Here is a 27,920-nt window from a genome sequence, read left to right as displayed (position 1 = left end):
AGTGACAAGCGGTTTTCAGCAAGGTATTCTCTGCAAGCACTGAAATTATCGATAACAGATAGTTTTGTGATAAGATAAATCGTAACGGGTAACGAGTAAATAAAGTAACTAAGGTGCAGCAAGGTGTCCCAATCCTTTTTCTAGAAAAGGACAAGCCTGGAAGAACTCTTATAAAGCAAAGCGCTCCGGAGGAAACATGGGAATTGTTGTCAAGTTAGTTTTCATCATGCTCATATGATTCGTGTTTGTTACTTTGATAATTTGATATGTGGGTGGACCGGTGCTTGGGTGCTGCCCTTCCTTGCACAAGCCTCCCACTTATGATTAACCCCTCTCGCAAGCATCCGGAACTACGAAAGAAGAATTGAGGTAAACCAAACCATAGCAAGAAACATATGGATCCAAATCGGCCCCTTACGAAGCAATGCATAAACTAGGGTTTAAGCTTCTGTCACTCTAGCAACCCATCATCTACTAATTACTTCCCAATTCCTTCCCCTAGGACCAAATAATGGTGAAGTGTCATGTAGTCGACGTTCACATAACACCACTATAGGAAAGACAACATACCTCTCATCAAAATATCGAACGAAGACCAAATTCACATGATTACTTATAACAAAACTTCTCCCATGTCCTTAGGAACAAACGTAACTACTCACAAAGCATATTCATAATCAAGATCAGAGGAGTATTAATTATCATTAAGGATCTGAACATATGATCTTCCACCGAATAAACCAACTAGCATCAACTACAAGGAGTAATCAACACTACTAGCAACCCAGAGGTACCAATCTGAGGTTTTGGGACCAAGATCGAATAGAAGAGATGAACTAGGGTTTGAGAGGAGATCGTTCTGGTGAAGATGTTGATGGACATTGACCCCCTCTCGATGAGAGGATTGATGGTGATGACGATGGCGATGATTTCCCCCTCTCGGAGGGATGTTTCCCCGGCAGAACAGCTCCGCCGGAGCCCTAAATTGGTTCTGCCCGGGTTCCACCTCGAGACGGCGGTGCTTCATCCCAAAAGCTTCCTTCTGATTTTTCCAGGTCAAAACACACCATATAGCCAAAGATGGGCACCGGAGGCCTGCCAGGGGGCCCACAAGGTCGGGGGCGCGCCCTTCACCCTTGTGGCTGGCTGGTGCCCCCCTCTAGTACTTTCTTTGCCCAATATTTTTTTATATTCCAAAAACATGCTCCATGAAGTTTCAGGACTTTTGGAGTTGTGCAGAATAGGTCTCTAATATTTGCTCCTTTTCCAGTCCAGAATTCCAGCTGCCGGCATTCTCCCTCTTCATGTAAACCTTATAAAATAAGAGAGAAAAGGCATAAATATTATGATATAGTGTGTAATAACAGCCCATAATGCAATAAATATCAACATAAAAGCATGATGCAAAATGGACGTATTACCCGCTTGCATCTCCTCTCCCCTTTCCCTCTACCTCGATCCCCTGCCTGCAGCACTAGGGTTCCTCCAGCGAGCCATGGCCACTGGTCCCATCTAGCCTGGTCCTCGACGATGCTCTGTCCAGCTAGGCTACATGGTAGGCGGGTAGGGCCAAATCTCCCTGACTGCTCCTCCCTCTGGCGCCGCCCCTCATTCTCATGGTCTCCAGCTGCTGCTCTGTTGTGGTCCGTCCAACGCACTACTCTGGCGGGCGCCGCACAACATCGGCCGATGCCACACTGCGGCAGAAGGCACCTCGTTCCCCCTCCCCTCCTCCCAGGCCGTGGCCTTGAGGTGCTATTGATGGATGAGCTCATCCAACAACGTGAGGATCTCCTCTGATTTTTGCCAAATTTTCATTTTGATCCGCTATACGTTGAATTGCTATGAGCTGCTTCTGCTGCTGCTATATGATGCATTGCTATGAGCTGCTCCTGCTACTGTTATACGATGAATTGCTATGAGCTGCTGCTGCTATATGATGAGTTGGTATGAGCTGCTCCTGCTGCTGCTATATGACGAATTGTTATGAGCTACTCCTGTTGCTGCTATATGATGAACTGCTATGAGCTGCTCCTGCTGCTGCCATATGATGAATTGCTATGAGCTGCTGCTGGTATATGATGACTTGCACACTACTGCTGCTGCTGCTACTGCTGCTGCTGTATGATGAGTTGCTATGAGTTGCCGCTGCTGCTATATGGTGCTTTCTGGTGGTGCTGCTATATGATAATAACCAGCCACTTGGACCATCAAATTTCGATAAATAATTGTTCTTCATTTAAATTTGGGTCATGCGTTCTTCATTTAAATTAGGTAATGGGATCACTATGGAAGACATTGACCAAAGTAGATTGTGCCAAGTAGATGGTATCTTTGTATTTGCATTTTGAACTAATATTGATGGTCTGTTTTCCTATCATATTAATTACTGCACTGGGTTCAATTTGTGATGTTTGCAAGTCAAATTAATTTTCATATGGGCAGCAAAATGATAAAATATAATGCAATCTAGACTTTTCACTGATCACACCAAAGATAAGCTGAAAAGGCAGGCAATGAAAAGAACTGGTTGGCTTATTACCTGGATCTTATATTCAAAGGTGCTTGTTTTGTTAGGATAACTCATAATAACCGTCCTAAGAAACTTGGACAATAGAACTGACATACAAATAACATGTCACGATGATTGCAATGGAGGCCCAGTTCTTTTGCCAGATTCTCCCATAATCTGACCCCTACCCAGATTCTCCCAAAATCTTTGAGCCCCATTTGTTTTACAATCCAACTAGCTAGGGTCTAATTAGGTAGGATTGTAAAACAAAAGGGGGTTAAAGATTCTAGTAGAAGCTAGAGAGGGGCAGATTCTAGGAGAATCCTACAAAAGAACTAGGCCAGAGTGACCTACCATAGCACACTGTATAGGCTCACCGCTGCCTCTCCTTTTTTCGATGTTCCATGAAATTGCCACATACATCTTGTACTTTTTCATTGCGTAACCCTATCTGCAAGTTGACACGGCTAATTTCAGACATCTCTACATGATAATACATTGCATATCCCTTGCACATATTTAAACCACCAGCTAACAATTGTGTGCATAGCATAAACTAGCCATGACTCTATGTGCTGGACTAGCAGGCACTCTAAGGGAGCCTAATGTAGTGCACTGGAATTCCTACATGCCACCTATGATTTTTTGTAATGTACTACCTCTGTTCCTAAATATATGTCTTTGTAGGGATTCCAGTATGGACTACATACAGATGTATATAGATGCATTTTCGAGTGTAGATTCACTCATTTTGCTCTGTATGTAGCCTATTGTGGAAGCTCTAGAAAGACTTATATCTAGGAACGAAGGGAGTATCATGTATGACATCTACATATCTAATTTAGTAGCCAATAGTAGAAATCATTGTATGCACAAAGGGATTACTGGCCGAGAATCCTAGCAAAGCACGCTCGCAAGCACACAACAATACAAGAGAGAGAGAGAGAGAGACACACTTACAAGATCATAGCAATGCCTCAGTCCAGGATCTTGGTTGGCCAAGCCGTTAGATCCGGAAGAAACATCGTCCTTGTAGTTTTTGCCAGCTGCATAACATGTAACAGCGACCTGTTAGTATATTTAAAGTACATCGGGCAGGTGATGCTGGACGGGTTTAAAGGTGACAAGTACCTAGGCCGTGGCGGGTGCTTGGCATCTTGCGAGATGGTGGGAATCATGTTAGAAACGTAAAGGGTGATGATGCTGTGCTGGCTGTCGAGGTCCTGTAAGGAGATCTAGAACCGTCGAGTAGGGTGTTTGCTCCAGTAGGGTGGACTATGGTGTGGGCGAAGCGGATCTTAGGCCGTGGACGAGGGCATCGGTGAAGCTGCTCCGGTGGTTGGGTTCAGGATGGTGTCGACGATGCGGATCTGCGGCCGTGGACGGGGCGTCAGAAGCTGCCCCAGTAGGTTGGACGAGGGTGCGATGAAGTGGATCTGAGGCCATGGACTTGTGAGTTGGCAAAGCAGCCCTGGCAGCGTTGAGAATGGTATAGGCGAAGCTACTACGGTAGGGTTGACGATGGTGTCGGTGAAGCGGCTCCGGTAGGGTTGAGGAAGGTGTCGGCGAAGAGGATCAGAGGCCGTCGACGGGGGTGTCAGTGGGGCGGCTTCGGGGGGGGGGGGGGGGTATGGACGAAGCGTCTCCAGTGGGGAGTACGAAGGAGCCGCTGTAGATGCACTGCGGTTGACGAGAGTACTAGCGAAGCAGATCCGGCGCCGTGGACAAGGCCGACACTGAATGGGCTGTGGTACAGTGGTGGATGAGCAGTCTACTTGTTTCTAGGGGAGGTGGGAGGGGTAGATGCGGCCGTAGAAGCAGATCCGGCGAGGTGGACGCCGCTGGCAGTGAGTGGGCTCTGGTACGCCCGTGGATGAGCAGTCTAGGGTTTCGAGAGGGGAGGGATAGAAAGGCCGATGAAGTACAGATGGCATGATGTAAGATCCTCTGCTGCTATGGAGTTAGTCGTTTTGCGGGAGGGGGAGAGGAAATGGGGGTGCCGTGTGGTGGGAGGAACTGGAATTTACCAAAGCAGCCCCGACCTATTATGTAAATGAGGGCCGTATTGTAACTGTTGTTCTCCGTGCACCAAGGACAAAAGGGGAATTTTGCATGCTAAAGACTAGGTGGCGGAAATTTTAGAAGGAGGCAGTAGATTTTGCCGCCCGTGGGATCGTTCGTATCCAGTTTCAAATAATTTTGGACAGTGCTAGCGGGAAGGTCATGCAAGACTATGTACACGGGGCACATGTCAGCAGTTAATAACTGGTGTGAAGTCCACCCTAGAAAAAAAGACAATAACTCGGGATGATGCACGGATAACTTGGATGTTCACACGGGCGCGGCCAATCGTAAGGGTGTAGAGGCACGTTCACAAAAAAGGGATCAAACGCTCAGCCTATGTATTTCTCATGTAAATAGATAACTTAGTGCCATTGGTTGTTTACTTTAAACATAATGCGTTGACGTGTTATTGTAGAGGCACACAAAAAGAAATGGATATTGTAGTCCCACAAAAGAAATGGATATTGTAGTCCGCTACTTAAAAGTGTTTCCTCTATTTCATAAATTGCGTACCCGTTGAATTCATATATGAATATTACATATATTACTTCATAATAGAACCTTAAATCATCCAAGACTAATGAATTTGAATGCAAGACTAACAATGTTGCATGTGCATGATAGCTACATTGGTTGTTTGAAGAAACATCACTATAACTTTGGCATCCCAATTGAAAAGGAGTATTTAGAAAAAAAATGTTATATGCGAGTGTCCAATCTTTATAGTGTTGAATCGATATTGTATCTTTGGCCATGATACGAAGTAGATATTGATTTATGTTCAAGCGATGCATGTCCACGATCGCTAGATAGTGATACGTGAATGAATTGTGCAATCTCTCTCACACGCATACATATCTCATTTCTCCGTGGGTATCAGAATCACACATGCGCACTTCGTGTATTTCTCTCCCTCCGTCAAGGTTAGAATTCGACTTTCGACCCCGTCCTACAAGTCTGTCTCACACAGAAACACACACGCTCTCTCTGTCGAACACGCCCACCCCTTTAATTCCGCCCACCCATCGCCACTAATGTCTCAAAGTATAATTCTGTCTCTCACACATATGCCTAAGGTTAACCTGAGTCCCGAAACCATATGAAACATACAATGGGATTCCAGCAGAGCACCTTTTGTTTTGAGATTTCGCTCTCCCTCTCTCTCTCACACACACACACACACACATGCACGTAGACATTGTTTCTCTCTTCAATTTTTTCTAGCACTTGCATGCACACCACTTGTTTATCTCCGTGATGCTTTAAGTATGCCTCGCACACAGGCTATCTACCTATCCCTTATATAGATATGTGTCACACAAACTCCTTCTCCCTATATCTAAGTGTCACTGCCCCCCCCCCCCCACACCCACACACACACTTCCCGACACCGAAGGAGTAGGGTGACACCTCGATCTTGATACTAATCTTTCCACTAGCTTCTCTCTCAAACACACACACACACACACACACACACTACCTGACACCGAAGGAGTAGGGTGGCACCTCGATCTTGATAGTAAGCTATCTACTGGCTTCTCTCTCAAACACACACACATACACACACACACGCTAGTTGTTCCTCTGTGCCTACCGCGCGCACACTCTCAATACGTCTTTCTCTCCCTCCCCCTCCCCACCCCCCAACAATGACAGCAGAAGGGTGACAACTCGATCTTGATCTTAATCTATCAATTGGTTTCTCTCTCTCTCTCTCACACACACACACGCTAGTTGTGTCTCTGTGCCTCGCTCACACACACTCGATACGTCTTTCTCTTCATAGCCCCCTCGATATGTAGACTTCTCGCGCGCGCACAGCTATAGTGATGATGATGCTGAACCCAGTGTGCCTTGTTTTTACTGGCCTCATGTGATAGTTTTCACCCTGTTTTCTACTAATTAACAAGGCAACCTTTTCTTTGTTACTACTAGTGAATCTGAAATCATTCGGGGCAGACATAAAACATATCACTTCAACCCAATTATCGCAGTAACTATTTTAAAAGAAACTAGCTAGATGCCCGTGCGTTGCACGGAACATCAAGATGCATTTGTATGAGTAGTTTATCTTGTGAGAGGAAAGGATGAACAAGGGAAGGCCTTATTTGCAAATGTGGAGAGGGGTGTGGGTATCTTTTTGCAAAATTGCCATAGTTTCCTTCCTATCCGTTAGATATAAATCTGACGGCCTATATTGCAGGATGGCAGGCACACCATCATCACCAACTCTGTTTTCTACTCCCTCCGTTCCTAAATATTTTTCTTTTTAGAGATTTCAACAAGTGACTACATACGGAGGAAAATGAGAGAATCTACATTCTAAAATATGTCTATATACACATCTGTATGTGGTAGTCCATTTGAAATATGAAAAAGACAAATATTTAGGAACAGAGGGAGTATAAGAGTAGACATAGAGATATATCTCTAGCATCGTCCACAACGAAAATGCGCTGGACTGGTAAGCGCCGGATGCTCGCAACGCGATGACCTGAGGTTTGAATTATGTCTTTAAATTTAGATTTTTATATTATATATTATTTAATATATACTTCTTTTGCTACTGTACTGACAGTGGAACCCACAGACTACTTAGAATACAAGATTAAGGATGAATTTGTTTCTTTCTAACTTTCTGTACGAAGCAGTAGCCACCCTGCAAGTCATGTGTACATTGTACATGCAATTAACTTTTTATAGAGGGACAATCATACGCGCAATTAACTCAAATGGATTGGATGTGACTCTATTATTTCCAGCATAACAGCATCTCCAATGGCAGCAGGCAAATTTCCTCCCGCTTCCTTCCGCGGAGGATGACATCCAACGCCAGCGGCATACATTTTCACAACTCTAACCAACCAGAGGAAATTCGTGCAAACACGGACTAATTTCATATAAGCATGAAGGATTTCGTGTAAAAAAGCCGGATCTTCGTACAAACATGATGGATTTCATTACATTTACATGAACTAAGCGGTGCTAATCCGGCTCTTGTGGTATAATTAATACCTAATATAAATGGCTGCCCGTGGATCCCTTTGTCTTCCTCATGTCCGGCAGACACTTGCAGGGTCGACGAAGGTCCTCGGAAGAGACGAAGCAGCAAAGAAACCACCTGTATATGCAGTCGTCACCTTGGCGGTGGCCTTCATGGGACCCAAGTGGCGGCGGCCTCCCGTGTTCTACTTCTCCTCGATGATGGCAGCGGTCACGGAGAAGCTGGCCACCGACTCGTCGCTCTCCACACACCCAGCTTGTGTCTCTGCTTGCATGGCGCTGCCGCAAGCACGGGACGTTCGCCCACAGACACGGGAGGTGCGGCCACCGCAGACACTGGTGGCGCGGTACGACGCGGCAGCGACGATGCCCGTGCCACCATGCTCGTCGCCATGCCGGCGTGGAGCAACTCGCCACTCCTCATCGAGCTGAATTGGAGCGGCGAGTTGCTGAACCACGCGCCGGCTTGGGGCGGCAACTGGCTCCGTCGGGCCAAGCGAGGTTGGTGAAGCACCGAGCGGCCTCGCTCGTATCTGGAAGGCTCGGCGAGCCACCCAGCCGGGTAGTATGCCGGAGAACGGCTCCTCGGAAGCCATCGGAAGAGTGGAGAAAATGGTGAAGGAGGAGATGGGGGAGCGGCGGAGGGGTGCAATTCTTGCCCGTTGTCTGTCTGGCCTCGTTTAAATAGAGGGCGGACAGTAGGAGCTTGGCCGGCGTCTGGCCTTGTTTAAACTGAGGGCGGACGGGAGGAGCTCGGCCGGCGTTGCGTTTAATTCCGGCCCGCTTGAAAGGATCGATATGGTTGACTACAAGGGGGGTGAATAGGCAACTAACAATTTTTAGCTTTTCTTTACGAAATTAAGCTTAGCATCAAAATAGGTTGTTTAGATATGCAACAAGGTGACCAACCTATATGACACAACAACAGCAAGCACACAAGCAAGCAAGGGATAGAGCACCCAAGACAAGCTTGCACAAGTAAAGATAGGAGATAACAAAGGGTGGAACCAGTGGAGGCGAGGATGTGTTACCAAAGTTCCTTCGCTTTGAGAGGAAGTACGTCTACGTTGGAGCGGTGTGGAGGCACAATGCTCCCCAAGAAGCCACTAGGGCCACCGTATTCTCCTCACGCCCTCACACAATGCGAGATGCCGTGATTACACTATTGGTGCCCTTGAAGGCGGCGACCGAACCTTTACAAAGGTTGGGGCTATCTCCACAACTTAATTGGAGGCTCCCAACGACACCACGAAGCTTCACCACAATGGAATATGGCTCCGCGGTGACCTCAATCGTCTAGGGTGCACCCAAGAGTAACAAGATCCGCAAGGGATTAGTGGGGGGAATCAAATTTCTCTTGGTGGAAGTGTAGACCGGGGCCTTCTCAACCAATCCCTAGAAAATCAACGAGTTTGATTAGCTAGGGAGAGAGATCGGGTGAAAATGGATCTTTGAGCAACAATGGAGCTTGGGGAGGGAAGAGGTCAGTCTCTTTGGAGAATAAGACCTCCTTTTATAGTGGGGGAACTTATCCAACCGTTATCCCCTCTTCAGCCCGCACAGAGCGGTACTACTGCTTAGTGGAGCGGTACTACTGCTGGTAGCAGTGGTACTACCGCGACCACCAGCGGTACTACCGCGGTGACTGAGAGCAGAGGCATAAGAGAGAGAATGGAAGAGAGAGTGGGTTTCGGCGGCACTAGTAGCGGTGGTAGCCATGGTACTACTGCTGCTACTGCCGCTACTACTGCTGCACAACCCGACACGAGGAGAGATGCCCTCAAATCGAGGCGGTAGCGGTGCCGAACCAGGACGGTACTGCCGCTGATGCACCCGAGCGATACTAACGCTGCTGGACAGTGGTACTGCTGCTTGAGGACCATAGGCGGTAGTACCGCACTGGCGGCGGTACTACCGCTAGCACCTCACAATCTCCACTACCATCGAAACGGTAAACTCCAAGGAGAGGAAAGGAGCTGGGGGTGCAAAAATGAAGTGTACGTGTTGGTTCCACCCTAGCCTTTCCAATGCGGACCCCCTCTTGATAGTACGGTGTCTCCTATGTCTCAAGTCCACCAAAACCGAAATGAAAGAGACTACACCGTCTTCACTTAAAGCTCCGAGGGGAAAGAATCGTCTAGTGCCAATGAATGAATCTGTGAAAAACTCAACACACACAATTAGTCCGCAAAAACATTGTCATCAATCACCAAAACTACTTAGAGAGAGACATGCCCTAACACCGCTCATGAACGGACGTGTGGCCAGAGTAGGTTTCTCGGTTTGCATGCGGGTTTAACGGAGGCGTTTGATGGAGGCGAGGAGGCGTGTTCAGCCGGGCGTGCAGCGGGCGGCGCAGTACTATTCGATTTGACAACTACTAGTAAACCAGGACAATTCCCGATACGGCTTTAATGCAGACGAGGAAGAGGGTAGCGGTTCCCAAAATGTTGAACGACCAATGATGCATCCTCCTTCAATTAGCATCCTGAATGCATGATGGAAGTAATGGGAGGAGGACGGGGAAAAGAGGTAGCACGATGTGAATGCAACGCAATTTGCACTCATATAAAGGCGCCCCTCCATTCCAATAAATCTACCACATCATACACACCTAAGCACCTACAGTAAGCGCAAAAGTGCTCACTCCAGACCCATGGCGGCAATGCGCGCGAGCGGCCAGCGGCTGTGCCAGATGGTCCACGTCGCCGGCCTGCAGCACGGCACCAAGGATCATCTCCAGACGGTGTTGGCGACTGGCTGGTTCATGTCCATCGTCGACGCCAGCTACGACTCTCAGTTGGAGCAGATGATCATTGCCACCATCAACAAGTTCAATGTCGTCAAGAAGCTCGCGGACGACATGACCGTACTCCTCCAGCCCGCGCGGCTGGGGTCCTCATTGCCTGCCACCCTAATCGGCCTCCATGGTGAGAACCTCTTTCAAGCACTGGTGGCCCTGCGACTACCCGCCGACGCAATGAAGAATGTCCACCCGGAGGTCGCGCTCACCGCAAGGCGCCTCGCCCTACAAGAATTCATCGAACTACACATCCACGTGCATGAGCAAATCCTGTACATAGGTATCTACAAGGCCGGTGAGGACGCTGCGATATTGGCCTTCGTTAATCGGCTGGAAGCATTGGACGCCTTTGTTGAGAAGCACCTTGACCTTGCCACAAAAGCCACCGCTCCTAAGTCGTCGGTCGGTGGCTTGACGCACTGAGTCGAGGAGGAGGAGGTCATATGTTGATGGATGCATCTTTCTTCTTGCCTCCTGTAACCACCACTGTGATTGCATCATCGTGGCTTTAATTCTTATTGCGCTATTGCATTCTCATTCTAGTCAATAAAGACACGTGCGATCCCTTTGCTCACATTTGGAGGCAATTATATGCGTCACTGTAACTAGTACTCCATCCGTCAATTTATATGTTAAGCTTACCTTTTCCATCAACTTCGTGCAACGCACGAGCATCTTGCTAGAAACACTACAGCATGTCGAACCGCATGTGACCAAATCGACGATGGGCCAACCTAGCTACTACCCTGCTTATCTGGCGGAAAAAGCCCCGCCCTAGCGTTTCCAATCATTATTTCTATCTATCAATCGTGCCAAGGAGCAGAACCAGATGTTAAAATTTATACATGTTTCTCTATCTCTACTCTTATAAAAAACAGAGTTGGTGATGATGGTGTGCCGGCCATCCTGCAATATAGGCCGTCCAATTTATATTTGACGGATAGGAAGAAAACTATGGCAATTTTGCAAAAACATACCCACACCCCTATCCACATTTGCAAATAAGGCCTTCCCTCATTCCTCCTTTTCTCCCACAAGATAAACTACTCATACAAATGCATCTTGATGTTCCGTGCAACGCAAGGGCATCTTGCTAGTCTCCTATAAAAAGACTCAGTTGGTGATGGTGGTGTGTCTGCCATCCGTCATTTCTGACCATTAGATCTGCATCTAACGGCTGTGAGGTAGGTTGTGGCATTTTTGCAACAATAGCCCACTTCTCTGCTCCAATTTGCAGAGAACCCCTTATTATCTTGAAAGCAACCACATCCCTCCCTCACCTCATCAAAACAGCCTGAGAAATATATTTTGAGTGAAAAGTAATGTATTTTTTGTGGTTTGTATGTATATCAAAACAAGAGTGTTTTCTTTCAAGTTTGTGAACAAGTACTACTCTACTTTGGATCCTTCGCAATGCACGGGCACATTGCTAGTAAAAGAAAAAGGCCTGCCGCGTTCGCGTTGCACCCCCATACGCCCGGGAATCGGGAGTACTCCACGGCCTGTCCGGTACGCCACATAACTAGGGAAGGCGTGTTGCCTAGCATTTTCACTTTCATGTGGGACCATAGTTGAGCAAACCGACTATCGGCAAACCGCACCCCGCCCGCCGCGTTGGAAAACAGAAACGAGGAGGGGAAGATCTAGCTGTAGGACGGAAGGCAAGAAATTTGGTGTGAGATGGGGCTCGTTGATAGAGTAGGAGCACTCCGTACTACTACTCCTACTAGTAGGCAGTTTGTACTACAACTAGTACTACCACTATACAACTAGGTACGTGCACGGCACAACATCGTAGGAATAAAAAAGGGAAGATCTTGTTTTGGGTGATTTATCTTTTTTTCAGTCAACGTAGTATGAATAATATGATGTGGGGGGGCACCCATGAAGCTTATGTGGCTTGGTTGCATGGCTAGGAAAGGCTAGAGAAAAATAAATAGATAATGTGTTTAGAGTGCACTCCTCTAAATAGATACTTTGGATCCATTGCAATGCACGGGCCGGCACATTGGTAGTAGTAAGAAAAGAAATTCCGGGTTTGGCACAAGTTCGTACTGCGGGAGCACCACAAGGCCTGATGCAGGAGTTATATTTCCCTCTCGGGGCCCACGGGACCGAGCTTCAGTGGCTTAGTGCACCGGCCTATGAGTCAATGACATGTGGACCTTAAATGCGGCTGGCCCACATGTCATTCTCATGAAAGCAGAGTGGCAGTGGGACTGAGAGGGGTGAGGCGCAGGTCGGCGGATGATGCTTGCCTGCTCCCCTCCCATGCTCCGATCCATACTCCCGCACCACTAATTTTCATCCAATGGTTATAATAGATTTCCTCGTGTGGGTCATTTACAGCCTCAAAGAAAGGTAAACAAAGGTCGTATTTCCAGGAAATAATTTCGTGCATCAATCTATACACGCATGCAAGACCCTTTCCTTTCCTGCTCGTCCTCCTACGGATCATCAGCTGTGTTGACAATGCCAACATCGGCGTCTGGGCCATGCACATGCAGCTGCTCCTGTAGTATTTACCCGCAGTATCGACTGCAGTACCACACCGATCTTGGACGAGACCATGGAGCTTGTGGCCAAGAAAAGTCTCTGCCCGGTCGACGCATGTCGAGGTGCTTGACTGTTGTGACGTGCCGCACGATGTTTACTAGCTCGCGCTCCGGATGAGCGGCAGGGTGCTGCTCCCGATCGTTAGTGGTGCGACGGCAACAATGGCCAGGTGGGAGTTCGGATGGGAGCTAGTGATCTACCTGGGCCACATAGCTCGACATGGGCTTGAGATTCTGACCGCTTGCACCATCCTGAGGATGTACCACTCAGCGACGAGGACGGAATGTTGGATACGTATAGGCATGTGCTCATGGGCGGGAGCAACCTGCTCAAAGGATACCGATTTGCGAATGTGATGTACTCGACGTAGTCGAGCCAGTGAGCCTGGAGGCGTTCCTGCCATCGTACGTTGACACGTAGCTCAACGGCATGCGGCCACGTGCCAGCATAGGTCGGCTACGGGGAAGCGGCATCGGTGTGGTTCAAGATGCCTAGCTGGCCGTTGTCGCGGCGGAGTTCGCGACTCACTCATTTGAGTTGAACCGGCCGGTGGTGGCCTGGCCGTGGCAAGGGTGCCACAGCTGGACGTTGGGACGTTATGAGGCATAGATGTCCATGGAAGGAAACTATGGCAATTTTGCAAAAAGATACCCACACCCCTCTCCACATTTGCAAATAAGGCCTTCCCTCATTCATCCTTTTCTCCCGCAAGATAAACTACTCATACAAATGCATCTTGATGTTCCGTGCAATGCACGAGCATCTTGCTAGTAAGGAACAAATCTGGAGTTTGGCACGAGTTCGTGCAGCGGTAGCACCACAAGGCCTGGTGCAGGAGTTACATTTCCCTCTTGGGGCCCATGGGAGTGAGCTTCAGTGGACCCGGTAGGTGGCTGGTCCACATGTCATGCTCCCAAAGGCAGAGGGGCGGTGGGGCCGAGAGGGGTGAGCCGCAGGTCGGGGGACGTGTGGTGTCATGGGTTCGAGCAGCGTCGTGGGAATCGCGTGTGGCTGTAGTAGAAACTTGATGCTCGCCGCATTTCATCTGGCCCACATGGCATGCACACAAAGGCAGAGGTGCAGTGCGGCCGAGAGGGGTGAGGCGCATGTCGGGGGACGTGGTGCCGTGGGTTGGAGCGGCGTCGTGGGAATCGCGAGTGGTAGTGTATGAAACGTGATGGTCGCCGTAGTTCAACTTCATGGACAAGTTGTCATGTCTACTGACACATGCATTGCATACCGATCAGTAGAAGGAGTAGTAGAGAAAGCTAGGCGAATAAATAGTTCCTTATAGTCATGCGGACCTATGTTGCTACTTGTTCCAAAGACATGCACACCATCGAAATAGTTCATCTATATCAATATACACAGTGAGGAAATATATTTTTACAAGAGAGGAAATAGTTCATCCATCCATAATGCCCTGTTGCTGGTGCAGCTTCTTCTTATTCTTCTTATTCTTCTCATTTTCTGTGGGAGACGGCTTCGTAACAAGCTCTTTGGACCTTGCAGCTATTTCGAAACTCACACGGGCATCGAGGGCAACATATTTTATCCGCTCATAATTCTCCCATCCAGATGACCTTAATGCCAGCGTGTCGTCACCCTTCTGAAGATTTGTACAGAGCACAAAATTTGCTACGTCGAATAGGGATGGTGTCTGTCTATCACAATCTTCTACAGGAATTTTGATTCTAGTTTGTAGATCAGCGATGCTTTTCAAATCAAGGTTGTACGGCGCCAGCTTCTGTTTGTCCCCTTCGATGGCTTCCCCATAGAAGTATATATCCTCCCGAGACAAGAAATCATGGATCTCACCTGGTATGGAGGGCGCGTATATGATGTGGTACACCAAAACATCATCTTCGAGGCACAGCTGAAGGACCGCGGCGCATTGGATCTTCCTAGTGGCACGCTCCGTGTACTCTGCGTCGAGGCTGATGACCTTCATCTCTATCTTTTGGAGGGAGTTGGATACATTGTTGATCCAGTTCCGAACAACCCTTGGGGGTCGGTGACGGTGGCAACTATGCTCAACGAGCCTTCGACAAGGACATGTTGGATGCTAAAAACCTGCATCTGGATCTCTTTCGCCATTTGGAACCGCTGGACCGGAGGGCTATGGTTTGGAGAATTAGGATTAGATGGCTAGTCTAACTAAAGAAGATGATTATTTAAAGGGGCTTCGGAATTACTCCAGGAGTATGTGAAGAGATTAAAACAATGTGAATGCAGTGGGGTTTGGATGCAAATGAAGATGAAGGAGAGGTGAAGAAGCCAAGGAAAATTGGTTCCCGATGGAGAACTAAATGCAACAAGTGGCCTGCAAGTAGTTGATTAGATGGCTAGGTAGACTAAAAGAAAAGGCTATGCGGGTAGACTGAGGAGTGGTACCTGTCGGTGTACGTGCCCATCCTTCTAGCGCCACATGTGCCACTGGCTAGTTGAGGTCACTCTTTCGAATCACCATGGCGAGACATTTTATGATTCCTTTTTATTTCTGCACCCCTCCTGACAGGTGGGACCTATGCAAACAGATATAAAAATGTGTCGTAGCTGGTTCGGATGGATATTGCCGCGTGCGTGGGACACACAACATTATGCGGTTAAGGAATATGCGGTTATCCTCAAAAAAGAAAAAGAAAACCCTTCTTCACACTTCTGCATGCACGAGAATTTGGTTCTGCTCGCAATATGGATGGTACCTGGAGGATGAAGTGAACCCAGAGGCAGGCTAGCACGGGAGACCTATTTACGCTATACAGTACTACTCTGTATGTTCCTACTAGTAGTAGTACAACTGTGGTACACTTGATGGTCAAAATATTATTCATCCGGTCCTCACAGTGAAGTGACAAGACCCTGCGCCCGAGGTGACACTAGTCCAAGTGGCGTGTTCGGGTTACCAAAGTCAGCCTCACCTTGTGCATTGTGCAGTCACTGTCACCGCCGCTGTATAGCATGCCTCGCCTCGTCTCCCTCTCCCCTAGCACCACTCCATCTCCATCTCCGTCCCACCGGAGATCCTGAGGTCACTCTTCATCATCTCACTGTGCCCCCGCATACCCTCGCCTTGCTCGCCTCCCCCAGTACCACTATTCCCTCGCTAGCCGCTCCAGCACTGAGAGCCTTCTCACCCATAAATCAAGTCCCCCAAAAACCCCACCTTCCAAACTCCACCATGGCCGAACGCGAACCGTGCAGCATCCATATGAGCCACGATTGGAGCAATCTCCCAAGTGACATCCTCGACCACTGCTGTTCGTGTATGGATATGTTGAGCGTCGTGCAGCTGGTTGCATGCTCGAGGGACATGCACATGATACGGAGGCGTACATGATACGGAGGCCTAAGCTTTTCAAGACACCCTGCTTGCTGCTATCTAGTCTTGCGAGATTTGCTCACCATGATACGGAGGCGTACATGATGCCCGTCGACTTAAATCCGACCTCCATTAGCCAAAACTTCTTTGCAGGTATGTAGTGGGTCGCCGTACATCATTTCCCTCGACTTCGATCCGATCACCATCGCCCGAAAGTTCTTGGCAGGTATGTACTGGGTCGGCATGAACTCCCACTGGATGGCTGCCATCAGAGAAGACCGGAAAAAGTTGGTGCTCATGAACTTCCGAACCTCCCATGAGATTGTCCTTCCTACGTTGGATAATATAGGGTTTTACCGTCGCGGTCCAAGTCATATAGATTACCACGTCAGTTGGACGAACATTGTTTTGTAGAAGATTGTAATCTGCCAAGTGCCCACACGAGATGCGGATTACGCAGACTTCAAGCTAATTGCCTTGTTTGACCGCAGACTCGCCTATCTTTCCGCTGGTGCCTTCTTTAGCTGGAGACAACTCACCTCGCAGTGGATCATCAAAGCTGATACACACTTCTATGATGCTATTGAACACAATGGCATCATCTACGCGATCGACAAAGCAGATGGCACCACATATTGCTGGGACGGCGCGCCATGACACTGTTTGAAATTTTTATGATTATTGGCATATCCCTGTTTGAGCAGAATTTGAGTAGAACTATGGCAATGTATTAGAGACGCCGTAAATCAGTTATATTTGGAATGAGTTAATTCATGTGATTGTGACCATGTCATTACAACCAATTTGTACCCCTGAATAATCAAACGGTTTGGAACATATGGATATTCTCCTTATTTTATAGTAATCTATATACTACTAAATATGAGTGTGTTGAAGGAAATATGCCCTAGAGGCAATAATAAAGTATTATATATTTCCTTATATCATGATAAATGTTTATTATTCATGCTAGAATTGTATTAACCGGAAACATAATACATGTGTGAATACATAGACAAACAGAGTGTCACTAGTATGCCTCTACTTGACTAGCTCGTTAATCAAAGATGGTTATGTTTCCTAGCCATAGACATGAGTTGTCATTTGATTAACGGATCACCTCATTAGGAGAATGACGTGATTGACATGACCCATTACGTTAGCTTAGCACCCGATCGTTTAGTATGTTGCTATTGCTTTCTTCATGACTTATACATGTTCCTATGACTATGAGATTATGCAACTCCCGTTTACCGGAGGAACACTTTGTGTGCTACCAAACATCACAACATAACTGGGTGATTATAAAGGTGCACTACAGGTGTCTCCAAAGGTACTTGTTGGGTTGGCGTATTTCAAGATTAGGATTTGTCACTCCGATTGTCGGAGAGGTATCTCTGGGCCCACTCGGTAATGCACATCACTATAAGCCTTGCAAGCATTGTGACTAATGAGTTAGTTGCGGGATGATGTATTACAGAACGAGTAAAGAGACTTGCCGGTAACGAGATTGAACTAGGTATCGAGATACCGACGATCGAATCTCGGGCAAGTAACATACCGATGACAAAGGGAACAACGTATGTTGTTATGCGGTCTGACCGATAAAGATCTTCGTAGAATATGTGGGAGCCAATATGGGCATCTAGGTCCCGCTATTGGTTATTGACCGGAGAGGTGTCTCGGCCATGTCTACATAGTTCTCGAACCCAAAGGGTCCGCACGCTTAAAGTTACGATGAGAGTTATATTATGAGTTTATGTGATTTGATGTACCGAAGGTTGTTCGGAGTCCCAGATGTGATCACGGACATGACGAGGAGTCTTGAAATGGTCGAGACGTAAAGATTGATATATTGGACGACTATATTCGGACACCGGAAGTGTTCCGGAGAAGTTTCGGATTAAACCGGAGTGCCGAAGGGTTACCGGAACCCCCCGGGGAAGTATTGGGCCTTGGTGGGCCTTGAGGGGAGAGAGAGGGCAGCAGCCAGGAGGTGGCACGCCCCCTCCCAAGGGGAGTCCTAGTTGGACTAGGAGAGGGGGGCGCAGCCCCCTTTCCCTCTCCCTCTCCCTATCTTTCCTTCCCCCCTTCTTTCCTAGTAGGACTAGGAAAGGGGAGTCCTACTCCTACTAGGAGGAGGACTCCCCCTCTCTCCTTGGCGCGCCTAGGGCAGCCGACCTCCCCCTTGCTCCTTTATATACGGGGGCAGGGGGGCACCTAAGAACACACTTGATATACGATATTTTAGTCGTGTGCGGTGCCCCCCTCCACCAGATTACACCTCGATAATACCGTCGCGGAGCTTAGGTGAAGCCCTGCGTCGGTGGAACATCGTCATCGTCACCACGCCGTCGTGCTGACGAAACTCTCCCTCAACACTCAGCTGGATCGGAGTTCGAGGGACGTCATCGAGCTGAACGTGTGTAGAACTTGGAGGTGCCGTACGTTCGGTACTTGATCGGTCGGATCGTGAAGACGTACGACTACATCAACCACGTTGTGATAACGCTTCCGCTGTCGGTCTACGAGGGTACGTGGACAACACTCTCCCCTCTCATTGCTATGCATCACCATGATCTTGCGTGTGCGTAGGAATTTTTTTGAAATTACTACGTTCCCAACATGTGTATCAATGGCCATGTTAGTTTCCTCATTTTTATGATGTAGAAACATGCATCACATTGTTGGTTTCATCTAACCATACATTAGGGAAGTAAATGTGCATACGGAGAACAATATATTTGGAAGTAGAGAAATCCTGTAATGCTTACCATGTGTACATACCAATATTCGCCCTTCAGCAATGAATGGCTAGAATAGCATCCTCACAAAAAATTTGCCCATAGAACATGAGTATATATATAACAATGCATGGTCTGTTAGTTTCCTTGAATAATTTGTTTGTGAGGACAGAACATGATTACATAACATGCATTGCATGGTAGTTTCCTGTGAAGAATCGATTGCGAGATAACATGAGTATAACCATGCATGGCACTTCTATATTTTCGAACCTAGTATACATTTCCCTGTATTTTCCTCTCAGTTCCAACAGGGACATATCAATGTTGTTTCTTGCATTATCCTACTCGTACTCTGAACAATGCTGATCTTACATTAACCATGCATGTGCTTTTTGATATGATGCAGTGTCGCTACAATTACTGCCCTTTGTAATCACACCACCTTTGCCAAAAATAGGGAAGCACAACTGGTTCCTCGCTCGATTAGACGACGACAAAAGACTGATGATCATTCGCACATATGAGCCGAAAAAGTTATATTGCAAAAACCCCACTGTGTACAAGCGCCGTGAAATACGTAAGTGTCCGGACAATGGTTGTTACGACTATGAGCAGGATACCAGCTTGTTGGGGCCTTCCGGATTTCGAGTTGGAGTGGGTAAACAGCCTTGGTTCACACTCTCTGTTTCTCGGACTCAATTATCCGATTAAGTAGGAGCTCACCGTTGGCAAGGACCTTGATGGTAGAAAGGCTCTGTTTCCTATGGAATACAGTGTCTACACGGCGAGCCCTAGGACTTCGGGAGCAAACTCCCCTAATTGTCAACGATACAGCCTGCAACCAAAAGAAAGTGAGAATGACAAAGACATCTGGATTAACTTTGATCCTTGGATGTCTCGTGTCTGACAGATAGTGATGTGGTTCAAGCCTTCAGGTTGATAGGTAATTGGGTTGTTGCATCGAAATGGTGGAGTACTGGTGTCTCTAGATCACTGATCGCTGAAGCGGGGCTGCAAATTATGATGGTGTTGGATCATCCCTCTTCAAATGACTTGTTGTCTTTGCTGCTTGTTCTGGATGGGTAGTTCTCTCTTTTCTTATGCGTATTCCTTGTCATTTGGTCATCCTCATCTATTTCACTCTTACTATGTAATAGTTTCCTCTATTTAGAATGTCATTCTCGTATGGATCACGAGAGTCTGACCGCTGCAGATGGGTGCATTTTGGTGGTGTAGCAAGACTTCTTATGAACTATCATGTCTTGTTGTTTATGTCAGTAGTAGTCACTAGTCAGAGTTTGAATGTTGTATATATCGTTGTTTCGAACTGTTTATTGTCTCGAACTGCTGGTGGGCTAAATGAGGGCATCAAGATTCTCCAGTGTTCAGAGTATATCTCCTTTTTCAAGTTATTATTTGAGCTCAAAGTCTTTTAGATGATGTACACTTGTTTGGGCCAGTGAGGTGTTGTTGAATATGGGCTGAGTAGTAACGCAATGCCAAACAGGTCAATTATGATTCTCAGGCCGGGCTCTCAAAAGATCCTCAAAAAAGGCCGGGCTCTCAAAGAAAGAAAGAATAAGGACTCTTCGGCCGACATGTTGGCGCCACCGGTGTTTTCGTGCGCTTGCGTGCCGAGAGCATATTGGCGCATGTTCAAAATTCATGTTACCTTTTCATCCCCAATCTCCCGCCCCACCCCACCTCTGGAATCTCGATTCCTACTCCAGTTCCCCCAAATCCCCCTCATGTCCTCCCTGTACTCAAGCGCACTATCATGTCGCTGGTCAACAGGGATCTCTGAGCCGGAGATCCTGAGGTCCGTCCTGCCTTCGAGCGTTGTGTGCTGTCGCTCAACACTAGCATGGCGGCGCTTGATGACCAGTTTGCCGGCAAAGTGCTGATGGTAACCATAAACAGCGACCGGCCTCCCGTCTCGCCGGACGACCTTGTCAAAGCTCTTGGCATTGCGCACGACATCCAAATAAGTGACTTGCTTGTCGAATTCTATCCGCCACCGGTTGGTTTCTTCATCAAGTTCCCGACAACTTTCGACTAAAGTCGTGTGTTCGAATCTTCCCGGCGTTTGTTCTGCGATGGCGCCCTGGTGAGCTTTGATCGGTGGCACCCAGGATGGGGCTCGGTGCCCTCTGAGCTTAAGTTTTTAGCAAAGCTTACCTTCCACGGCATGCCTCAACGTGCTTGGAACAGCGAGTCCATGAATGAGCTTATCAACGACCTTGGAGGTGAGCTCGTAAGTATGTTTGTTCCTCCAGACAACTGGGCTCTGACGGTTATGGCATGGATGAAGAAGTCGTCCACCATACTGAAGGTGCTTGGTGTTGAGATACCGGTGTAGGAACCGGGGTTGTACTATTCGTCGCCACCAAGGCCGCCACGGACCATGTTAGGGATGTACCTGTATCGAGTGTTCGTGCATGTCGAAGAAGTGTCAATCCATCAATCGAAGTCCTGCTGCCGCCGCTAGTGCCAGGGTCCGTCGACGACGTCCATTACAGAAGTCAATGTCAGACTTTCCCCGTGTTGCTCAGAACGATGGATGGCACACGGCCTACTCCATCACGCGACGGAGGCCACTGCTTCTTTGGGAGAAGAGGAAGGGCTGGCTGCTTGGATGTGCTCTAATTTGAGGTAACAACTGAATCTTGTCAGATACTAGTTAAATCCGAGCTATCGGTGTGAAGCACTCAGTACATTTGATTGTGACCTGTTCTATTTTTGTACCTGAACTTTTTTTAGAAAGGGTTGTACGTCAACTTAATGTGCTAACAGAACTTATTGTGTTGTCTGTCTGTTTTCTTTGCACAACTTTCAAGATATTTCCCCGTCATTGATAAAGATGATGAACTGTTATGTACGAGTTCAATGGTTTCAACATAGCCCTACCTGTAGCGATCCAGTGCTTCCACCCTGATTGTGCCGCCTGCGTGAAATTTTTGTATACAAGTTCAGTGTGCTATGATGTTCTATATGATTGTGTCCACTATATAAGTTTTTACTGAGTAACAGCAATGCATATGGCTGAAAGATGTATTTACTAGCATCGACCGATGGGTCTCTCTCTCTCACACACACAAGTGGGACCCGTTGAATTATTTCTTCGCTCGTGGCAGCTTTTAATTAGGTTCCACTATATCTAACTTTTTTCTTAAGTTATTAATTGAGCTTAGTGACTTCAAAAGGTTGTATAGAAGCCTTGTTTGGGCCCTTCCGGCGTCGCTGAATGTGGGCTGAGTAGCCATGTAAAGTTTTACTGTACTACACAGGCCTTTTTTAACATCAGCAATGCAACTGGGCTGACAGTTGTACACAATATCCGGGTCTACTTGTTATTCTCCGCCCCGCTGGGCTGCAAATCTTGTGGGCGAAACGATAATCACTGCCTCTTTTCGCCTTGTATTTTCTTCTACGGGCAACATGGAACGACAGGATATCCGTGTTGAAGTTTAAACTTATTCAGGGTTTGTTTGACATTTTTATACACCAATTGAGTTTCCTAGGCATTTAATGTCCATAATTCAAATCTGAACTACAAATACATGCTCCAATTCACCAAAATGGCTGGAAAAATTATACATGTGTCCTTGGGTGCATGTTTAGGTCCCATGCCAGGAATGGGAATTAATTACAACCGTACGAACTGAGGGAGTCCTGGATTAGGGGGTCCTCGGACAGCCGGACTATATACTTTGGCCGGACTGTTGGACTATGAAGATACAAGATTGAAGACTTTGTCCCGTGTCCGGGTGGGACTCTCCTTTGCGTGGAAGGCAAGCTTGGCAATTAGGATATGTAGATCTCCTCCCTTGTTGTCGGAGTAATTGGACACGGGTATCCCGAAGACGGCAAGACAATATTTCAAGACATCGGGGCTAGCAAAGCCCCTCAGTCCGACTGCCCGGCCGCTCCTGCCGACTCCCCGTCCGACTGCTCCACCCAGCCGGCTGCCCGGCCGGCTGCCAGCTGACCGACTGCGCCGACCAGCCGGCTGCCGACTGCAGCCCGACTCGACACCGACAAGACACCGACGAGACGGTCGTACCCGAGCACTATTCACGTGTCACCCCAGCCGTCATGTATAGTGTCACTTGTCCCCTGGCACTATTTATGAAATGACCTAGGGGACAAGCATGACATGTACCATGCCTTGCTCCCATACCACCACATAGCTTAGATAGTAAGCTAGCTCCACACTATATATAGCCATCCATCCATCTATCCAAGGGGATGGACTCACTCTCAGACACACTCACGCATGAGCATGGCCGGCCACTAGCATCCCACATGCGAGGCATATACGAGGCCAGATGCCAGATGCCTATGGCACTGACCTCAGATACAGCTCTAGGAGCAACTCTGTACCAGATATACTACAGATACTCAGACATGCAGGAGTAGGGGTATTATCTCTCCGGAGAGCCCCGAACCTGGGTAAACTAGCGCGTGCTACTCGCATACCCGCTCCCGGGCCTATCAGCGGCAGTCTTACCCTCACACTAAGCCCTTGTGGCATCTGTCGCCTCACACCCCCCCGTGAGAATACCACGACAGTTGGCGCCCACCGTGGGTCGGTACTATGCTACCGCGCTGCTGCTGGTTTCGCAGTCCGGGCAGGACTATCTTCGCCATCACCGCCGCGGCGTCGCGCCGTCTCTCCGGTAGCGCTCGGGGGCTCGACTTCGACCCGCCCCCGGAGCGGCCGCGCGGGACGGCGCGTCCTCGTCGTCGGCCTCGCCGCCTTCTTCACCACCACCGCAACGCCGACCGTCCGTCCGTGCGCGTGCCGCGCGCGGGGCCTCGTATCGGTCGGCCATGGCCATCCACGCGCCGCTCGCGTTTGCTCCCCTCCGTGCTACGCCTTGCTTGGCCGGAACGCGCATTAGCTTCTCCACATGCCATCTTTGCGAGCTAGCTAAATGCAAGTCAAGGGTCAAACCATAGCCATGCACAAGCTAGATATGCCCCGTGCATTGGTCGCATGATGGCCATAAACCAAACCACGTCTACGGTTCAGCTGAGCACGCCACCACGCCCGTGGGTCTCCGCCGATGCTGCCCGAGCGGTAGCTCGCCTCGGCCACGCCCATGTGCGCGCCAAGCCTGCTGCTCGAGCACGGCTGCTTCCTCCGCTACCGCTGCCGCTGCTACTGCCTCTGATGCGCTCCGGCCCCAGCCTGCGGTACCCTCGCCCGCTTGCTCCCGTCGTTGTCGCGCGGCTGCTCTTGCCGCTGTTGCTACTTGCTATACTTGCCGCTGCTAGCTGAGGCACTTGCCGCTGTTAGCGTGCTTACCGACGACCGTGCGCGCGCCGCGTTGGCCCGTTCGCCATCCCGGCCCGGCCGGCTCCCGCGCTGCTCCTCCCACTGACCGGCTCCCGCGCTGGCCAGCTCGCGCCCGCATCCCGGCCCGCGAGCATCGCCTCTGCTCCGCGCCGGCCCCGCGTCCCACGCCGTCCGGCTTGCCACTGCCGCCTCCTGCACGCCGGCTCCACCTGGGCCAAGACCAGCAGCGCCTGAGCAACTGCTCCTCGACCGGTCCCCCGCGCGCGCGGCTCCGCCCGCTTCGGCCCAGCGCTCGCGGCTGCGCCTCCGCCTCTGTCAGCACGTCTGCGCCACGGCGTCCGACTCCCTCCGAGCGACGGTCCCCCACGTCGCCCCGCTCCTCCGCCTGCGGCCGGCTGGCCGTGCCGCCCGGCGACGGGCCCCGTCGCCTCGCGCCGTCTCGCCGCCACTCAAGGCCGGCCCTGCTTCGCCTCGCTCCTCCGCGGATGAGCGCCCCGCGCTGGCTCCGCCTGGCCACCTCCGGCATCCGCCCCGCCGCCTCCCCGTTCCGGACCGCGCCGGCCCTGCACCTCCGTCCGGCTCCGCGCGCTGCGCCGCCGGATCACCGCGCCTGCCGGCCGGTTCCCGTGGACTCAGACCCGGCTCGCCTCGTCCGTCGCCGCTGCCGGCCTCCCACGCCCTCCGTACAACCAGCCCGGCCGGCTCCGCGTCTTCCGGTTTCGGCTCCCCCGCACCGTTGCGCCGTCTCCGGCGTCAAACACCGGGTCCGGCTCCTCCTGCGCCGCTGCGCCGGGTCCGACAGCTCCCGACCTCCCTCACGCCGGCTCGCCTCCCCGGACGGCCGGCTCCGCCCGCCACCCGGCCGGCCTGCTGCCTGCCGTCCTCATCCGCAAGCCGGATGGCCGACTCCACCACTTACCGGCCTCCACCCCCTGCTCTCTTGCTGCGCGGCTCCGCCCGCTCGTCCGCCTTGCCCGCAAGCCGGCTCCCCAGACGGGTCCGCCTCCGCGCGCCACGCCCGCCGGGTGCGCCCGTGGCCGCCTGCTCCGCCGCTGGCTGCCGGCTCCCTCCCGCGTCGCCCCGGCTCTGTCCGCACGGCCGACTTCGCCAGCGCCCGGCCGCCAGGTCGGCGCGCCCCTCTGTTCCGCCCTGGCCGCATCCCGGCCCCGGGTGGCCGACTCCCCGCCTGCGGCCGCCTGCCGCCCGCCTTGGCTCGGCACCCCGCCGGATCGCGCCCCGGCCGGCTGCTTTGTGCAGATAGGGCTGCCTGCCCAATGGCCGGCTGGAAGAAAAAGGACAGCCGGCTAGAAAGAGAAGGGGCCGACTGCCTGGTAGCCGGCTGGGAAAAGTGGGCTGACTGCCCAAGAAAAGTCAAGGGCCGACTGCCCAAAAAAAAGAAAGAGAGAGAAGTCGGCTGGGACAAAGAGAAGAAAAGAAACACCCGTCCGAATGATTCGTCCGCCTGCTCCGCCACTCGGACGGTCAGTCGTGACCCACGCTGTCGGCAGTGCCAAGCCGGCTGGTCTGCCTCCTGCTCCGACGGTACACCCAGCGGGTGCGCTGACGCGCCCCCGCGAGGATGAAGACAAAGTAGTCGCCGGGAGATCCGGCCCGACTGCTCAGCAGTCGGCCCGAATCTCGGGGGCTACACCCAGCGGGTGCGCTGACGCGCCCCCGCGAGGAAGAAGACAAAGTAGTCGCCGGGAGATCCGGCCCGACTGCACAGCAGTCGGCCCGAATCTCGGGGGCTACACCCAGCGGGTGCGCTGACGCGCCCCCGCGAGGAAGAAGACAAAGTAGTCGCCAGGAGATCCGGCCCGACTGCTCAGCAGTCGGCCCGAATCTCGGGGGCTACACCAAGCGGGTGCACTAGCGCGCCCCCGCGAGGAAGAAGACAAAGTAATCGCCGGGAGATCCGGCCCGACTGCTCAGCAGTCGGCCCGAATCTCGGGGGCTACACCCAGCGGGTGCGCTGACGCGCCCCCGCGAGGAAAGAAGACAAAGTAGCTGCCGGAAGATCCGGCCCGACTGCTCAACAGTCGGCCCGAATCTCGGGGGCTACACCCATTGGGTGCGCTGGCGCGCCCCCACGGAAGATTGCAGACAAGAGAAGAGTTTTGTCCGGCTGCCAGCAGCCGGCAGAAGAAGAAAAAGGGCGCTGCAAGACACCTCGCCGCCTGGCCGGTCGAGCCTGACCGGCCGGGAACCCCCTTCGAGCACCCGGGGGCTCGAAGGCAACACCCAGTGGGTGCGCCGGTGCGCTCCGCGAGCGCCGAGCCGCGCCGGCTGTCTTCGGCAAACTCCGCCTCGGCTACATGAAAACCAATGTGAGCTCCTCACCCGCATATTTTTTCACCGCGAGAGCACGGATAACATCGAGCGATGCTCGGGGGCTATCTCCGCATTTTATTACAGTTGCATCACTGTTCGCCCCGGCGCCAGCCAGAGTTGGCCCGGGGGCTGGCCGCTTGGCCTGAGACGTTAGTTCCCGCAGACGGCTTAGTGGCGTGCGCGGTATGAAAAGCCCACTCTTAGTCACAGACCGCAGAGCGGCTGTCCGACTGGCAAGAGTGAACGCTGGAGGCCACCCACGCGAAAAACGTCCGGGAAGAAAAACGCTTCGGGCGACCCGACCATTTTCTTTATGAGTATCTACTCGGTTAAATTCACTCCCAGAGTCTGAGTATTGTACACTCCACTCCGCGGCCCACTCTCAGCCACAGACCGCTGAGCGGCTGTCCGGCAAGCGAGAGCACAAGCCAAAGAGCGGAGGGAACATGAAAAAGATTGAAGGGGGCTCGGACGAAACCGAGTCGGCACCCTCCGCATAAAACTTGCAATGCTAAAATCAAACATTTGATATATCTGCGTGGACTAACTTCGTCCTTTTTATGATCATTTCCATGAACACTGGCGAAAAAACCTCCGCCCAACTTTGCCAAGTTGCCCGGAGGCTTGGGGGCTACTGTCGGAGTAATTGGACACGGGTATCCCAAAGACGGCAAGACAATATTTCAAGACATCGGGGCTAGCAAAGCCCCTCAGTCCGACTGCCCGGCCGCTCCTGCCGGCTCCCCGTCCGACTGCTCCACCCGGCCGGCTGCCCGGCCGGCTGCCAGCTGACCGACTGCGCCGACCAGCCGGCTGCCGACTGCAGCCCGACTCAACACTGACAAGACACCGACGAGACGGTCGTACCCGAGCACTATTCACGTGTCACCCCAGCCGTCATGTATAGTGTCACTTGTCCCCTGGCACTATTTATGAAGTGACCTAAGGGACAAGCATGACATGCACCATGCCTTGCTCCCATACCACCACATAGCTTAGATAGTAAGCTAGCTCCACACTATATATAGCCATCCATCCATCCATCCAAGGGGATGGACTCACTCTCAGACACACTCACGCATGAGCATGGCCGGCCACTAGCATGCCACATGCGAGGCATATACGAGGCCAGATGCCAGATGCCTATGGCACTGACCTCAGATACAGCTCTAGGAGCAACTCTGTACCAGATATACTACAGATACTCAGACATGCAGGAGTAGGGGTATTATCTCTCCGGAGAGCCCCGAACCTGCGTAAACTAGCGCGTGCTACTCGCA

This window comes from Aegilops tauschii, chromosome 3, assembly GCF_002575655.3.
Source record: "Aegilops tauschii subsp. strangulata cultivar AL8/78 chromosome 3, Aet v6.0, whole genome shotgun sequence".
In the NCBI taxonomy this organism is placed as follows: domain Eukaryota; kingdom Viridiplantae; phylum Streptophyta; class Magnoliopsida; order Poales; family Poaceae; genus Aegilops; species Aegilops tauschii.
This window is presented reverse-complemented; position numbering follows the sequence as displayed.